Source organism: Hypanus sabinus, chromosome 1 (genome assembly GCF_030144855.1).
Source record: "Hypanus sabinus isolate sHypSab1 chromosome 1, sHypSab1.hap1, whole genome shotgun sequence".
Lineage (NCBI taxonomy): Eukaryota > Metazoa > Chordata > Chondrichthyes > Myliobatiformes > Dasyatidae > Hypanus > Hypanus sabinus.
Window position 1 is genome coordinate 8211163 of NC_082706.1, and position 18259 is coordinate 8229421.

The following is an 18259-nucleotide window of genomic DNA, read 5'->3' on the forward strand; positions in this document are numbered from 1 at the left end:
CAATGATATAAAAGCCTTGTAAAGTGGACACAGTAAGGAAAAAATCTTCAGAAAATTTAGGATTATCCTCATTTGGGCCATATATACTGATTAGGTTTAATGTGAAAGAGAGGATATTACCTTGTGTAATAATATACCTTCCGGCTCAGTCTTGGATTGTTTTCATAATTTGAAATGGTATTGTTCTATGAATAAGAGTAAGTACACCTCTAGCATAGTTGTATGTGCTTATGGTACTTGGCCAGGCCATCTATTCTGTACCAATTTAATATCTGAAACTGTTAGATGGGTTTCTTGAAGAAAAAATTATTTTGGACTTGATCTGTTTGATCCTATTCACAACCCGTTTCAGTTTGGTTACTTCTTTAGTCCCCTAACATTCTAGCTTGTGACTTTTATATTAAAGATATTCTGAGTGCTCATCTGTTCCATATAGAGGACATGTCAATTATACCAGGAAAAGGAGTAATAAATATTACTGCTGTGTTGGGTGCATGTCATACATAAAGAAAAACAAAAAACACATACATTTACACATATAGACATTTAAACTCTTGAATTACCCCCCCTTACTCAAAACAAAAAACTATAGGACTTGTGCTGATCCACTCTTTGGAGGAGCAGCTAAACTACGTGAACCTAACTCTCTAGGCAACTAGTGGCGTCCATCAACCATGCACCTTATTATACCTTGAACAGGATATACTCAACCCACTTAGCATTAAAATAAAATCAAAGTAGCCACTGAACTGTATGTTACTATTGCCTATTATAAATGTTTATTCAGGTCCAAGGAGTTCCATCTCAATAGAATTAAGGTTTTAACAAACAAAAATGTTATAAATAGTAAAAATAGGCAAAATAATAAAGCTATTCTGGTGGCATAAACAACCTCTTAAATACAGTATCTTTTCAAGAATAGAATAAGAGGCTAAAATGGCAGATCTAGTTTTTAAAAAAAAAAGGAAGAAAAAAATAAACTTCTGGGACTCAGTGTAGGCTTATACCTGTTAAACAAAAATCATTATCAGCTGATTCTCATGGGTATGGAATTAAACAAATCCCACCACTGCCTTAATCAGACCCCTTAGGTGTGTCCTCGATGGAAATCTGCCTCTTTTGGTGATTAAAAACAGATGTATTTTCCCCAAAGTGAAGGACGACCCTATCTGACATGGATTATGTTGAAATCCGCGGGAAACTTCCTTTTTCGATTAACACTCTTCTGACAGTGTTGAACTTATTTCGCTATCGCATGGTTTCAGCTGAGAGGTCCTGAGTGAAGAAAAGCTTGTTTCCCTTATACGTGATACTATGCTGTTTAGTGGCCGGAAAACAAACGCCCAATCTTGAAATTTCAGGAACCGAATGAGAACCGCTCTGTTCTGTTTTTGTTTCGGCGGTGCTAAAGTTCAGTGAACTCTTTCTGGAATGAAGGATCTGTTGATGTCCAGCTCCAGCCAGCAAGGTAGAATATTTTGTATGAACACCAGCAATGGTTGGTTTCCTTCAGCCAGATGCCAAACAACTGCAAATTTTTCCTTCGACTCTAATTCTTCAGGTCCTCAGTCTTGGATTCCAGGTAGATGATTCGTTTCATGGCATTGGTTAGTTCAGCCTTGTTTTTTTCCAAGTGTTCCTCTGCCACCATTTGGTTTTCAGTCTCTACCACCTGTGCGGTATTAGAAGCAAAATTTCGCTTCACTTCCGACATACTGTTTTCCAAGGCAGCGACGGAGCTGGCCATCTTACCCATCTGGTCATCTATACTGTCCAGTTTGGATCCAAACTCAGAGAGAAGTAACTTTAATTCATCTAGCACTGCCATTAGTCCGCTGTGTTACTAGTAACTTCCTTGTCTTGCTCTGTCGCTGGAGTGTTGATTTTCGTTTATTGGGAGCCATGTCTTCGGGTGAAAATATCACAGTCCTTGATTGTTGTCATTTTTGACATAGTCTGAGTTCAGTTGGTATTGTTAACTTAGGGTTTTAAAGTTGTTTAGTGCAAGGTTGAACGGAGGCTCTACGTAAAAGCTGTCATCTTGGTTCGTGGCTCCTTCACAACCCCCCCCCCCCCCCCCCTTTACTTCAACCTTGATCTTGAAATGGAGAACTGAATTCTGGAGGTGAGATGAGATCAATCGACTGATAAAACTGAAAGGAATGGGGACGAAGGGGCATGTGCCCTAATAGTTGGAGTTATACCTTGGGTAGAGAAATGAGAAATTGTACTGTGGCAGGCCAAGCATTCTGGCTCTAACAAAGCATTTCTCAGGCCATTTTTAGAAAACCATTTCCTTCCATCAGCAATGCAAATGAACACCATTGTCACAATCCGTTCTATCACGGTATGGGATCAACCATATTTCAATGAAGAATGCGGAAGGGCATATTTTAAATATTACAGGTGGGACTAGAACCAGAGGTCATGGCTTAAGGGTGAAAGGTGAGAAGTTTAAGGAGAACATGAGCAGAAACTTCACTCAGGGTCGTGAGAATGTGGAATGAACTGCCAGCACAAGTGGTCCGTGCGAGTTCGAGTTCAATGTTAATGAGAAGCTTGGGTAGGTACGTAGATAGTGAGGATATGGAGGGTTATGGTTGATGGGAGTAGGCAGTTTAAATGGATTTTGCATGGACTAGATGGGCTGAAGGGCATGTTTCTATGCTGTACTACTCTGACTTGGGTCAGCAGACAGAGGTTGCAGCACCAGTACTGTATATTCAAGGGAGCAAGACCATAGAGTCACAGAGCACCACAGCACAAAAACAGGCGGTGCTGAACTATTACTCTGCCTAGTCTCATTGACCTGTACCTGGACCGTAGCCTTCCCATCCATGTACCTTAACTGTTGCAATGGAGCCCCCATACACTACTTCTGGCAGCTTGTTCCACATTCTCACCACCCTCTGAGTGAAGAAGTTTCCCTTAAATAGTTCAACTTTCATCTTAACCTCTGACCTCTAGTTCTAGCCTCACTAAGCCTCGGTAGGAAAAAGCCTGTTGGCCTTTATTCTATCAAATCTTCCCTCATTCTCCTACCCTCCAGGAATAAAGTCCTAACTATTCAACCTTTCCCTATAACTCAGCAACATCCTTGTAAATTTTTCTCTGCACTGTTTCAATCTTATACCTTTTTCTATTCCAAGTAAGGTCTCACCATTTTATAATAATCCTAACTCCTATACTCATTCTTTGATTATATGAAAACCAATGTGCTAAAAGCTATCTTTCTGACCCTATCTACAAGAGATGCCATTCAAAGAATGATGGATCTGTATTCCCAAATCTCCAGAGAAATTGTGGATTTGTATTCCTTGAGATAGCTGCAAGCAATAGACAGTTGCTTATAACCAGCAGACCAGGTAAAAGCTCTTCAATTGGAATCCAGTTGGAAATGCTATGAAATATAAAGATGTGTTCTGTAAGTAGCAAAGGCTATGAACCAGTCAATGTGCCTGCCATAGTTGTAGATCAGAAATAGCTGCACCTCCAGTCGAGCTGTTCCAGTTCTGTCACATCACTGACATCCATCCAGCCACGTGGAAAGCTCTTCAAATAGGTTCCCTTTACAGAAGCAAAGTCCAATCTAACTAATTACTACCTCATCGGATCACTCTCTAAATCATTAGCAAAGTGACTTGTGTCATCAGTACTGTAGTCAAGCAGCACTTGTGTGACAACAACTGTCTGGGTTTTGATTTTACACAGACACACACAACTATGGACTTACTTCTGAAACAGAGAACTGAATTGTGCAGGTGAGATCTGATCAGTTGGCAGCATTTGACCAGAGAGGCCGCTGATAAAACTAAAACATTGATAGTCAAGGATATGTCATTGCACAGAGAAATTATATCGTGGGAGACCAATTGTTCCAGCTCTAACTGCAAGAATTCCTCAGGGTATTGTTATAGAACAATTTCCTTTCATCATCTGTGACATACCCAAAGCTCCAAGTAAGTTTACCGAAGTACAGATATGTCACCATCTACTACCTTCAGATTCAACTCTTGCAAGTATTCATAGACCAAAGTGCAATAGAATCAATGAATAACTACACACAGAAAGACTTGTAAAACTAATGTACAAAAGACAAACTATGCAAATATTAATGAGAACTGGACTACAAGCAACAGTAATGTTAGCCACTACCATAATCTAAACTTGTAAAATAGCCTGTCAGTCAATCAGTTCTGTCAAGGTTGTTGATTGCATTATTTTTAATTTCATTTGTAATTCCTCAATAAATTTAAAAAGCTTGCTTTTGTGAAACAAGACTACATACTGTAATACACACAAAATGCTGGAGGAGCTTAGCAGACCAGGCAGCATCTATGGAAGAGTACAATTGACATTTTGGACCAAGATCCTCTAGCAGGATGAATATTGTAATTCTGAGGCACAAAATGACAAATAACATTCCAGTACCAGACAATGATCTCCAATAGCAGAGTCCGATCACCTGCCCAAAATGTTAGGTGGCATATCATCATAGCAGATCAGAAGTTACATTTTCTTAATGCAAATAACTCTCTTCCCACCTGCAGAGCATTTCTGTGATTTGCAAGGCATGATTCAGGAGTATAGTGTAGCTCTAGTCACATTGGTAAGTTGTCTAACTGGTATATCATTCAGCACCTTTAGTGTTAATCATTCTACCAGCAGGTGGTTGCAGTACATGACAATGATAAATGAATCATAGCTGCTTAAACTGTGAAGAGTGAAACTCCCAAAGCCATGAGCTCCAGCTCCAAGAAGGGCAAAGGTAGCAGTCACATGGGAACCTTGCCCCTTGCAGATCCTCTAAATAGCATCCCACTCTGTCAAAAGTGGTATATGGTGACTTTGAATCTTTATAATAGATTTACTTCATACTTTAAATTTGATGGCCTTTGGCTGTCATTTTTCTGAGTCTCAGAACTTGAGTCATAATAGAGAATTGTGGGAACACCTTTCCCAGATACACAAACATATAGATTGGGGCGAGGAATAGAATATTTTGTTCCTCAGCTCATGAGATCACAGCTGAATGTAACCTCTTCTCCATGTTCCAATCTACCCAGCATAATCCTTCCTCCCTGTATTTACCTCTGGCTGGAAAGTATTCAGTGTCTATGTCCATAAGTGCTCTGAAGATTCAAGAGCCTTGGGAAAAAGGATTATTGTATTGAATGAGCATTTTCTTGGTGCTGGAGCTCGTGGCTTTGAGAGTTTCTGTCCTCCCAGTTTAAGCAGCTATGATGCATTTTATCATTGTCATGTACTGCAACCATCTGGTAGTCGAATGATTAACACTAAAGATGGTGTATCAGTTAAACAGGTTGTATTGTCAACCTTTCAATATGATTGGAGTCGCAGTCATTGAGTGTATTGTACTCCTAAAAGATGCCTTCCATCCTGGAAACACATGCAGAGTTAGGAGAGTCATTTAAATCAACAAATGTAACTTCTGATCTGCTGTAATGATGTCGTGCCACATTTCATGCAGGTGGTTGGACTCTGCTACTGGAGATGACTGTTACATGGTCCTTGAATGTTGCTTGTCATTCTATAGCAGAGCATTATGTAGGTCTTGCTTCAAACAAGCATGCTTTTTGAATTTACTGAGGAATTATGAATGAAATTAAAAGCAGTAGAATCATCAACCTTATTGTTCCACCCTTGTACCAGATTCTCGTACAGGAGGAGAGGTTTTTCCAACATTTACACTGTCAAAATCTTTGTAAACTTGCAGATTTCTGTTGTAAACAAGAGAAAATCTGCAGATGCTGGAAATCCAAGCAACATGCACAAAATACTGGAGGAACTCAGCAGGCCAGGCAGCATCTATGGAGAAGTCAACATTTCAGAGTCTGTGTGTGGGGGGGGGGGGGGGGGGAGGTGGCCTGGATTTCCAGCATCTGCAGATTTTCTTGTGTTTGAGAAAAGTTTGCAATCAGAGTTTTCTCTCTTTCTAATTAGAATAAATTTATGCTGTGTGTTATGTACTAGCTGTACTAACTCATCCATTGGCGTCTCTCAGTCAATTGCTGAGACCACTCCAGGTAATATTATTTCTTATAAATTTGATTAGCCTTATTTGAATTGAGGGCACTGAGGGAAAATATCCTAGATCACAAACAAACTGGCTGGATTTTACCAGGTTGTGATCACTAGAGATCCATAACCACAACATCTTTTATTAATCCTACCACATTACATGCAACCAAATCTTAATTAGGCAATGGATAGGGTCTATAACAAACTGCGCCAAGAAATGATCCCTATCACACCATGCACATTTCACCTTTTTGGTACCCTTACCTGTTTGGTTAGTCCAAATGATACACAGATTAAGATCACCCATGATGATCTGTTTCATTCTGACATGCCTATGATATTTCTCCATTTTATTTTGTGTACAATAGAGAAGTAACTTTGAGAGCCTAGAGACTACTCCCACCCAGGTTTTCTTTCCCCCCGCTTTCCATTATTTCCACATCACTATAAACTGCATCCATTTCACTACTCAGCACGGAGTTGATTCTTTCTTTGATTAACAAAGCTAGCAAACAGCTAACAAAAGGCGATAGCAAGTTCCCTCTCTGCTTTTGCCTATTCTTTTGGAATCTTGTACAACCTGAAATTTCAGTCATCCTATAACCAGGTCTCTGATTAAGCCATAATCATATTACATTGCCACCAGCACGTCTACCTTGCTACAAATGCATGATAAAGAGTTTTAAATTTTGAATTAAAAAAACTTCTCTGCTGCACACCTTTGCTTGTATTTTCTGCTCCTTCCTGCCACTGTCGTGTCCCACTCATTTCATTTTGATTTATTAAACTTCTTTTCATTGGAACCTTCCGCGCCTCTTTAACTTTTCTACAGCTGTTTATACAATTGGTCAGGATACTGGTTCCAGCATAGTCAAATAAAGTCCATTCCAATGCCATAGCTTCCTTCTTCCCCAGTATTAATGCCAGTGTCCCATGAATTGCTCCTACTCCTATCTTTGAGGTTTGTGTTTATTTCTCTAACCTTTTTGACCCTCTGCCAACTGCAAATGCCTCTGGTAATAATTGGGAAGGCCATCATCTTCTGTTTTTCAATTTTGTCCCAAGATGCTCCTGTACTGAGTGTATGTTTGTGGCCTTCTGCCTCTGTAGCCCTTCCACTTCAACATGTTGTGTTGTGTATTCAAAAACACTCTTCTGCACGCCACTGTTGTAATGGATGGTCACCTTCCCATCAGCTTGAACCAGTCTGGCCATTTTCCTCTAACTAACCTCTCTCAAGGCGTTTTTGCCCACAGAACTGCTTCTCACTGGATATTTTTCTTTTCGCATCATTCTCTGTAAACTCCAGAGACTGCTGTGTGTGAAATTGTGGATTAGTTTCTGAGATACTCAAGCCACCACATCTGGAATCAACAAACGTTCAACTCACTTGGATCACATTTCTTCCCCATTCTGTTGATTGGTCTGAACAACAAATGAACCTTGACCATGTCTGCGTAATTTTATGCACTGAGTTGACTAGATACTTGAAACAACAAGCTGGTGCACTGGTATATGTAATAAAGTGGCCACTGAGTCTAGTTCCCAGTTCATCTGTACACAGATCAGTGTTCCCGAATGCTCTATAAAATTTCCCTTTGTTTCTGTTGACCTTCAGTAATTCATTCAGTGCCCATGAAATAGAGGAATAAAGCCAACACTATACCACAGGTTATTGATGGTTGCACAAGTTGGTTGCACTTTTGACCTAGAAAGTATGATGCTGAGCCTGATCATTCAATATTTTTATACATAGCAAAGCACATTATAGGACAGATAAAACAAGGACAGGTTTTCAGGGAAAAAGACATACCAGATTAGGGAAGCGATTTATGATTTTGCAGGTATGACAGCTGAGGTCAAAATCTTGCTCTACTAGTAGTGCTATTTATTAAAAATTTCAGCATGTGGGCTTTGCTATGGCCCATTTTAAAAGTTCAAAGTAAATTTATTATCAAAATATATATATATTGCACTATATCCTACACTGACATTAATTTTCTTACAGGCATTCACAGTAGAACAAAGAAATACAATTCAAAATAGAAGTTAGAAAAGATGAGTGAGGACAGTCTTGATAAAGGGTCTCGGCCTGAAATGTTGACTAAACTCTTTTCCATATAAGCTGCCTGGCCTGCCGAGTTCCTCTAGAATTTTGTGTGGGTTGCACACCTGCGCTGCCTTGCAGCTATACCCACTTATGGGGATGGCTTAGGGAGTAAACTCAGAGGGAAAAATCCAGAGCTGGAGACCCTAACAGCAGTCCTATGCTGAGTTCAGTGCTGACTGGCAACTCCTGCAATCCCTCTGCTGACAAACTGTATCAGTCAGCTGCGTGGAGAACAGGTTGCTCTCCATATCGTACTGCCCTGGCTTGCATATGCACAGACAGCTTGGACACAGCCTCCATGGTCGGTCCCAACCAGTGGAAGGTCTCAGACAGAGGGGTCCCAGGAGAATGTTGAATCATCCATGGTTAACCAAGGAGGTCAAAGAAAATGTTAGTTTATAGACTAGAGCAAATACAATGGTAGGGGCTAGTGGTATGCCAAAGCACAGGGAATTTTATAAGAACCAGTAGTGAGAGACTTCAAAACTGAAAGGAACCATGCAAATTCTGTAATTCCGAGGGAGGAGGGCAAAATATGGGGAACTAGAGACCTACTAGCTTAACAAATGTTGGAAAGACACTGGAGTCTATATTCAAAGGAGTGGCATGATGAAATATAAGTCCGGTTCTTCCAGGATTTAGCTAGCACAAACAACAAAGATTCTATGGATGAAGCATATTTGATTTTTCAGAAAGCATTTTACCAGGTGTCATACAAAAGACAGCTGTCACTTTGTGCAGCAAATGTAGGGCAAGTTTGTTACCATGCATTGAAGATTAACAGTGCAAGGAAGTCTGTGTGAGCAGCAGCTTGGCAATGTGGGAGACTGGGAGACTGCACTCCAACAGAAGGAATCGAAAGGCCGGTGATTATCCAGAGAGGTTTCTGATGTATGAAGTACAGAGAGATCTAGGCGTTCCTCTGCTCAGATCCCCAAAGGTTTTGGTAGGAAAGTGCCGCAAGGAGAATGGAAGGCAAATAGCATAGAAGGCCTGGGTTCTGGAAATGGAGAAGTATTATTCCTATTGCATGGGTATCAGTAAGGTTTCAGTCTCCTCACCAACAGATATAGTGACATTAATGGCAGTTCAGAGTTTCATTTACTCCTAAGATGATACTGTCACCAACGGTTGAACAAATTGCATCTACAGTAGTGTGTAAAGTGAAAATGTTTTCAAAAATAATGAAATTAAAAAGTTTCTAAATATCAAAAATTTACAATAAAGAGCAGTGATGATGACATCCATCTGTCTCAAAGGACAATGGAGTGTGGTATTGGAGGGACCTCTCCAGGGGCACAAGCGTGGGTAAAAGGTGTGGAGATCTTGGGATTCCCGTTGTCGGGATCCCCCTCTCGGCCTCACCAGTGTAGTCTAAAGGAAAGCAAAGCAATGTTTTTGGCACCAGTTTGGCTGCGCTCTGCATTTTCTGTCTGGGTTTACTCCCATAGCTGGGGAATTCGTTTACAAGCACCAGGGTGTGTCTACATGTGCTACATGTGCAGGTGCCTGACTTCCTCCCTATCTGTAGTTCAGTCTAAGTCTGAAAGGAGTTCAGTTTCTGTGTGTCGTCAGCAAGGAGGTACTGCAGGAGGCTGGCTGTTGGAGAGGCTGTGTACTCGCAGGGAGAGACTTTTAGCTCTCCTTTTCGTGAGACTACTTGCCAGCATTAAACAGTTTTAAAAAAAGACTAAATCAAATCAATATTTGGTGTGACCACCCTTTGGTTTTAGAACTGCATCATTTCTCTTAGGTACACTGTTGTGCAGTTTTATAAGAAAATTAGCCGGTAGGTTATTCCAAGCATCTTGGAGAACTTGCCACAGTTCTTCTGCAGACTTTGGTGGTTTCACTTGCTTCTGTCTCCAGGCAATCCCAAGCAGCCTCGATGATGTTGAGATCAGGGCTCTGTGGAGGGCATACCACAGAACTCCTTGTTCTTCTTTTAGCTTAAGATAGTTTTTATGTTCTTGGCTAAGTATTTGGGGTCATTGTCCTGCTGTAGAGTAGATTTGGGACCAATTGGATGCTTCCTTGATGCTATTGCGTGATGCATGAGAATCTGCATGCACTGTACTACTTAGTATTGAGGATTCCATTCAATCTGACCAGACAGTCAGCTGCATTTGCAGAAATACAGCCCCAAACCTGCAGGGAACCTCCGCTGTGCTGCACTGCTTGACTGCAGACACTCGTTGTCCAGAAATTCAAATGTTGACTCAGCAGTCCAGAGTACTTGCTGCCATTGTGCTTTTATGTGGCGGTGAGGCTCTTGACTTTGTTTCTACTTTGGAGGAATGATGTTTTGGCAACAGCTCTTCCATGAAGGCCTCTTTTGACAAGATTTCTCCAGACTGTAGAGGGGAATATTTGGGTTCCTGTGACTTCTGTGAGTTCAGAGCTGATAGAACAGGACTTCTTCTGATTTGGAAGGGACGTCAGTTTGACGTATCTCTTGTTTGCTGCACTCAGTTTCTGTAGCCGACCACTGGGTTTCTGTTCCTCATCCTTGCCCGTTTTCTTTGTGCATCTTCCGAAGAGCTTGGACAGCACATCTTGAAACTCCTGTATACTGCAAAATTTCTGCTTTGGAGAGACCTTGGTGATGCAGGGTGATCACATTGTGTCTTGTTGCTATGCTTGCTCTTGCCAAGGTGTAAAAATTGATGATTTAAAGGTTAAACTATCACATCTGCCACACCCTCATCTTTTAATTTAGTTGTCCTTCACCCAGCTTGATTCCTTCTACACCCATTTCTGTTTCAGTTAATCAGTTTAGTTCATTCAGCTCATTATGTCATTGATCATTAGCATCGTTTGTTATCTTTATTTAATCACGCACTGGGCTATATACCCGCAAAAAATCGAGTTTCTATTTGAAAAGTGGTCTATTACTAAAAATGCTGCTTCCTTTAAAGAAATACAAAAATTTCTCGGACATTACTACTTCCCCTGGGTCCCCTCTTCCCTTTCTTCTATGGTCCACTCTCCTCTCCTTTTAGATTCCTTCCTCTCTAGCCCTTTACCTTTCACACCCATCTGGCTTCACCTTCCAGCTAGCTTCTTCCCCTCCCCCCACCTTTTTATTCTGGCATCTTCTCCCTTCCTTCTGAATCCTGAAGAAGGGTCTTGGCCTGAAACGTTGACTATTCATTTCCATAGATGCTGCCTGATCTGCTGGATTCCTCCAGCATTTTGTGTGTGTTGCTGTGTAACAGTTAATTTGGAAAATTAATGTTTGGAAATCTAAACTTAGTTCTTTTCTACTGACACACTAATGCAGAAGACAGAAAATAAACATCTAAAACAAAAATTTATATTAAAAAATCTCGGGTGCCTATAAATTTTGCACAGTACTGTATATTCTTTGGAGTTTAGAAGAATAAGGAGTGATCTTATAGAAGCATATAAGATCTTGAGGTGAAATGAGTAGACGTCATGATCTTTCCACCAGTGGGAGAATCTCAAAGGATATAGTTACAAGATTGAGAGTAGTCATTTAAAACTTGACTTCTGTTGGAACTTCTTACAGATTGTGATTTGAGTCTCCTTATTCTTTCCTCTGCCTCCTCCCCAAGCTTTGTGGAGGCTGGATTACTGTGGGTATTTAAAGAGTAGGAAGACACTTGAAAGATCAGGGAATTAAGATGTTATGGGAACCTGGCACAGAGACCATGAGGGTTGGGGCAGATTAGCCAGGTTGAAAGCACAGCAGGCTCAAGAGGCCAAGTGGGCCTAGCTAGCTCTTATTTTCTTGTACTCTAATGGGAAAGTAGATGCTTTATTAAGAGTATTAACATTAAATATACGTGAGAGAATAGAAGAAAAGGCAATGAAGTAAATTTGAGGATTTCTTAATAATGAAAAGATACAGCAAACTAGGTTTATTAAATGATATTTAACATGGATATGAGAATGTGTGTGTTGCACTTGACTGCAATGCAATTCTTTTCAAGGCAAAAAAAAATTGTATACATTCTGATTTTTCTGCACCTTTTCATTTGTTTGAAGTCCTCCAACTTAATTTTTGGAGTATACTTAACAATTCAATGTATTTCTGAAGCATCTACTTGTCAATCACACATGTCTTTTTAATCTTTGTCACATCTTTCTGGTAATTATTTGTCAATGTTTTTCCACTTTGCTCAATAACCTTAGAAGTTGTAAAAATGAATTCAGATTCAGTTTATTGTCATTTAGAAACCTCAAATGCAATGCAGTTAAAAAATGAGACAACGTTCCCCCAGAATGATATCACAAAAGCATATGACAAAACAGACTACACCAGAAAATCCACATAACGTTTGGCAATCCCCAATCCAGAGTCCGGAGAGGCTGCTGCGTGTTAATATCGCGCTACCATCTAGCGCGTTCCCCGGAAAGGAGCTCCAAATCTACCAGACAAAAACAAGACCAAAAACTAAAGCTAGAAGACCTGCACAAGACCACGTAATTACAACATATAGTTACAACAGTGCAAACAATACCATAATTGATAAAAAAAAACAGACTATGAGCACAGTAAAAATAGTCCAAGCTGTTAAAGGACTGTAAGTTCAAAAGAAATCACCACAGTTTCCACAAGTCCCCAGGGTCCCAACAGACTCACCATCCCACGCCCGTGGCAGAAGGGAGTACCCCCGCTATGGACTTCCAAGGCACTACCCAACTCAGCCTCACAGACGCAGCACACACCGAAAGCAACCTGAGTCCATCGAACCTCTGAGTTGATGACCATCCCTTCCGGCACAGCTTCTCCGAGCACCATCCTCTGCTGAGCGTATTAAGATGCCCCCGCCAACGGGCATCGGCAACGTGACCCCGAGGACTGGGGGCCTGTTTTTCCCAGCAGAGTCCCGGACCTCACAGCAGCAGCAGCAACGAAGAAGGTCTTCCTGGAATTTCCTGATGTTTCTCCGTGCTTCCACGTCCATTTTCAATTGATTATGATTGCGCACGGCACCCCACTTCACAAATAACAGATAATCAGTTCCGGAGTGGCTGCTGCAAGCTGCGTCGCGCCGCCATCTTGGATCAATCAATTGTGCTAGGATTATAATTTTATTTTACTAATGATTTACAAATTGATCTTAAGCTCTACTGAAAACTCTTTGCTATCTACAGGATTTTGGTTGTGTACTGACCATGTTGCAGGAGTGACTAGGCTTCAGAGCAGTACTAAAATAAATAATAACTGTGGTACTGAATACACAATTCAATATGGTGCATTCTGGTTTGATAGTTTCTTTGAATGCCTGGGTACTTCGTAAAGTCAAGAAGTATTGAGAATGTAGTAAATAAATTAGTAAGTTATTTCATTGTTGTCTCCTACACCAAGGTACAGTGAAAAACTTGTCTTCCGTACCCTTGGTACAGATCATTTTATTACAACGGTGCATTGAGGTGATACAAGGTAAAACAAGAACAGAGTGCAGTGTGGGCAATCAGTTATGTACAAGGACAGAATGAGATAGATTATCAAGTTGAGAGTCCACCTTAGTATACATGGGAACCTTCAATATTCTTATACCTGCAGAGTAGAAACTGTTTTGAGCCTGGTCTTTGAGGACCAGAACCTAGAAGCAAGCATGTAATGCTGCTTTATAGGGCATTGAAGTAATTGCAGTAGTGTGAGCAGTTTTGGGGCCCTTATCTAAGCATTGGAAAGAGCCCAGAGGAGGTTCATGAGATTTCTGGAATAAATGCGTTAACATGAGGAGAATTTGATGCCTCTGGGCCTGTACTTACTGGAGTTTGTAAGAATGACAGTGATGGTGGGGGGAGAGGAGGGGGAAGGATCTCAATAAAACCTACCTAATATCAAGAAGCCTGTATAGAGTGGAAGTGCAGACTATGCTTCCAATAGTGGTAGAGTCTAGGACCAGAGGGCACAGGCTTGGAATAGAAGGATGCCCTTTTGAACAGAGAAGTGTAAGAATTTCTTTAATCAGAAAGTGGTGAATCAGAACAATTCATTGCCACAGATGGCTGTGGAAGCCAAGCAGAAGTTGATAGGTTTCAATAGGTACATTTAATATCAGAGAAATGTATACACTATACATCCTGAAATTCTTTTTCTTCGCAAACATCCATGAAATTGGAGTGCCCCAAAGAATGAAAGGCAGTTGAATGTTAGAACCCAAAGCCCCCCTCCCACACACAAGCAGCAGCAAAGCAGTGCCCCTTCCCCCCACCAGCAAAAAAAGCATCTGCATCCTCCACTGAGTGCTGGAGCATGCAGCAAAGCATCGATAAAGACACAGAGTTGAGACTACTCATTCCCCTGGTATTCGATATACCACAGACTCGCTCACTCTCCTTAATAAGGGAAAAAGACGTGTCCCTGTTTCACAGTGAGAGAGGAGACATAACAAAACAACTTGCTGATTTATGGAGTTAAAGGTCTGTTGCGTTGCTTTTTCCTAGCTTTGTGCCCAAAGATCTCAGGTTTCCAGAGGCACAGCCAGCAGCCAACTCACTGCCTTCAATCTTCAGTGTACTTCCATGATGTACCAGGCAGTGGCACTAACCTTGAATCTGCCTGCCTCCAGAGCCACGAAAAATCCAGCACCCTGAAGGTGCGCTTGTCTTCCATGCTGCGTCCTTGGCAAATTGAAAAGCGGCTGGTCCTAAGGCCCTGAGAGTGGGTCCCATTTCCACAAAGAGCCAAAGTCAGTGTGTAACTCTAGTTCAGGGTCTCCAAAAGAATCCTGAAAAGAAAAAAAAAGATATAAATAGAGCTGTTTCCAAAGATGTAAGCATAGAAGTCGCCATTGGGTGCCATTATCCTAAGCTGCATTCTCCATTCTTGTTTAGTAAAGGCATCAAGGGTTACAGGGAGAAGCAGGAGAACGGGGTTGAGAGGAGAAAGTATGTCAGTCATGATGGAATAATGGAGCAGACATTGGGCTGAATATCTTACGGTTTTATGGTGATAACTACTTTCAGGTTTTTGTTTCTTCTGCCCAGTGGGAGAAGAGAGAATGTCCGGAGTAGGCGGGTCTTTGATTATGTTGGCTGCCTTACCAAGGCGGTGGGAAGTGTTGACAGAGACCAAGGAGGGGAGAATCTAGTTTCTGTAATGTACTGAGTTTGTCCATAACTCTGCAGTTTCTTGCTGAGACGGGCAGGTAGAACAATTGCCAAAGCAAGTCTTGAATGTATGATGTTTCCTCTAATGTCAAAATGCGTAAAGGTTAAAGTTAATGGGCAGAGCACACTGAACACCATAACCTTTGGGTGAAAATTTTGACTTTGGTTGCTGTGTGTGCTAAAATGTCAAGTGTACCAATGTACAGGGAACTATGCCTTCAGGGAGGAGAAATTAACTCTCGTGTTGCAGCCAAATCCCCAACTCCTTGGCCTGTAACCAGATAACCAACTGTAAATAAGTGGCTGTTTCCTGTAATACTGCCCAGTTATTTCACAGTCATTTCCGTCCGGGTCCAATGCATTAATATGCATTTTCTAGTAGAAGGCCTGGATTCATTGCCACTGTATCTGACAGTCATTTGCCAAGTGCTCACATCTGCTCTGGCTGAGGTCAACCAAGATCAGGCGAGTTTATCTTAGTGTGGATTTTACAGCAAGCTTCTTCTAATAAAAAGTAACTTGTATGACTAAATACCTCTTATAAATCATATTTTTATTAATAATGACTTTGCAATTCTTTCCTCCCTCAACTCTTAACATCTGCTGGCTTCGTACTTAATCTCATTGTTGTTTCTCTCTTTTCTCCTCTTCACCCTGTCCCTAAACTGTATGTAATTTTCTTTCAAGCTATTTTCAGTGGTTTCCTCTAGCATTACTAAACATTTGCTGTCTCCCATCTGTTTCACCTCTCCTTTCAGAGGCTGTTCATACATTTCACCTGCTACATGCATGATTTGATATGCAATCGCCTTAACTTAAGCTATTGCTTTACAAAATACAAGTGTCAAAGTGGCTTTATTAACTAGATTGTTGCACAGTATTATTTAAAGCCTGCAGATTATGTCTTAATCTTGTTTCGTCTGCCTATGCCATATATTTCTGCAGTGAACACTGCAGTATTTGGTTGGAAGGATTAATGGACAACTATTTACAGTGTATTAGATGTCATTGAGGTTGAGGGGGGCAGTGTTGTCCTCAAGCAGGAAGTGTAGGATGACCCTCACTTCAAGGTTCAACAACTGACCTGAAAATCCCTAACACTGCTTCAAACTATAGAGTCTTGAACTGATCGGAAAATCCCTAACAGTCTCAAATTGTAGCGTTCTTGAACCAATCTGAAAATCCTTAACACTACCACGGTTTATATGATCTTCTAGCACAGTTGGAGATTGGCAGGTATGAGGTTGTGGGCATCTCTAAGAAGTAGCTGAAAGAAGATCATAGTTGGGAAGTTAACATTTAAGGATGCACATGTATCAAAAAGTCAGGCAAGTAGGCACGGGAGGTGGGGTGGTTCTGCTGGTGAAAATTGAAATCAAATCCTTGGAAAGAGGTGCCATTGGATTGAAAGATGTGCAATCCTTGTGAGTAGAGTTAAGAAATTGCAAGGGTAAAAAGACTGATGGGTGTTATTGAAACTAATTGAATATTGAAAGGCTAGATAGAGTGAATATGGAGAGGAAGTAGTGTAGGAATCTAGGATCAGAGAGCACAGCTTCAGAACTGGGGGATGTCCATTTAAAACAGATGAAGAAAACTTTAGCCAGACGGTGGTGAATCTGCGGAATTATTTTGCCACAGGCAGCTGTGCAGGCCAAGTCATTGGGTATATTTAAGGTGGAGGTTGATAGCTTCTTGATTTATCAGAGTGTCAAAGATTTCGGGGTGAAGGCAGGAGAATAGAGTAAAGAAGAAGAGTCTTGGCCTGGACATCAACTATATTCATTTCTGTAGATTCTGTCTGACTTGCTGAATTCCTCCAGCATTTTGTGTGTGTTGCTGAGGAAAATGGAGCTGAGATTTGTCATTCTTTGGACTGTGCTGCAGCAAAAACCAGATTTTTATAAATTCAGAACTCTGTGTGTGTGTTGAGTGAGATGAGACTTGTCCTAAGTCAATATAATGCATTTTCAAGGAGCAAGGTTCTTTTGAAAAGATCACAAGCAAGGGAGCTTAAAAACATAACTCTTAACATTACAAGATGAACATTCATCAGATGCACTTTATTTGTTTGCACATGGTAGGTGTATGCTGAATGTTCATGAAGAACAAACACAATATGTTGGAGGAACTCAGCAAGTTGTGCAGCATCTTTGGAGGGGGAATAAACAGTTGATATTACAGGCCGAGAGATTTCATCAGAATTAGTGGGGGTGGGGGGGGGGAGAAGCCAGAATAAGGTGCATGGGAGACATTCTGACATTTATACCCTTGGTATGTTTGCCTGTGACAATAAGCTTGAACTTGAATTGAGATGGGTTTGGGGAATGGCCTCCAGTGAGGCTACTGGACTAAGGTTAAACTGGAGCTAGTAACAACTACACCACTGCTGACTCTACAACCTGTAGATTCACTTTCAAGAACTCTACAACAGAGCATGCTCCCTTCTTGCTGTTGCCATCAGGAAGAAGGTACAGGAGCCTCAGGACCCACAGCACCAATTCAGGAACAGTTACTACCTCTCAACACCAGACCTTTTGAACTTTATTCAACTGCATTTGCTCCATTTCTGAACTGTTCCCTCTACCTATGGATTCACTTTCAAGGACTCTTCATCTGGTCTTCTTGACATTTATTGCTTATTTATTTATTACTATTTTTCCTTTGTATTTGCACAGTTTGTGGTCTTTTTCACACTGGTTGTTTGTCCACCGTGTTGGATGCGGTCTTTCTTTGAGTCTATTTACTGAGTTTGCCTGCAAGAAAATGAATCTCAGGGTTTTATATGGTACCTTAATAATAAATTTACTTGGAACATCATGAATTGTTATTTCTTTTTTTATTATTTGCAGGATTTATCTTTTGCAAATTGGTTGTTTGTCAGATTGACAGCATGAACATAACTAATGAAGAAATACAATAAAATTAATAAAAAGCTATTTCTAGTACAGATTTATATGGTGGCAGATAAGTCTTTTGATGATAAATTTATTTTGAACTTGTAGATTTTTCTTA

General features: G+C 40.8%; 1 protein-coding gene across 5 annotated transcripts in view; it reads left to right on the top strand.

Moving 5' to 3' along the window:
* Window positions 1–18259, top strand: part of LOC132391084 (2-oxoglutarate dehydrogenase complex component E1) — a 135757-nt gene that overhangs the window by 36063 nt on the left and 81435 nt on the right. The gene's annotated exons all lie outside the window — the stretch shown is intronic.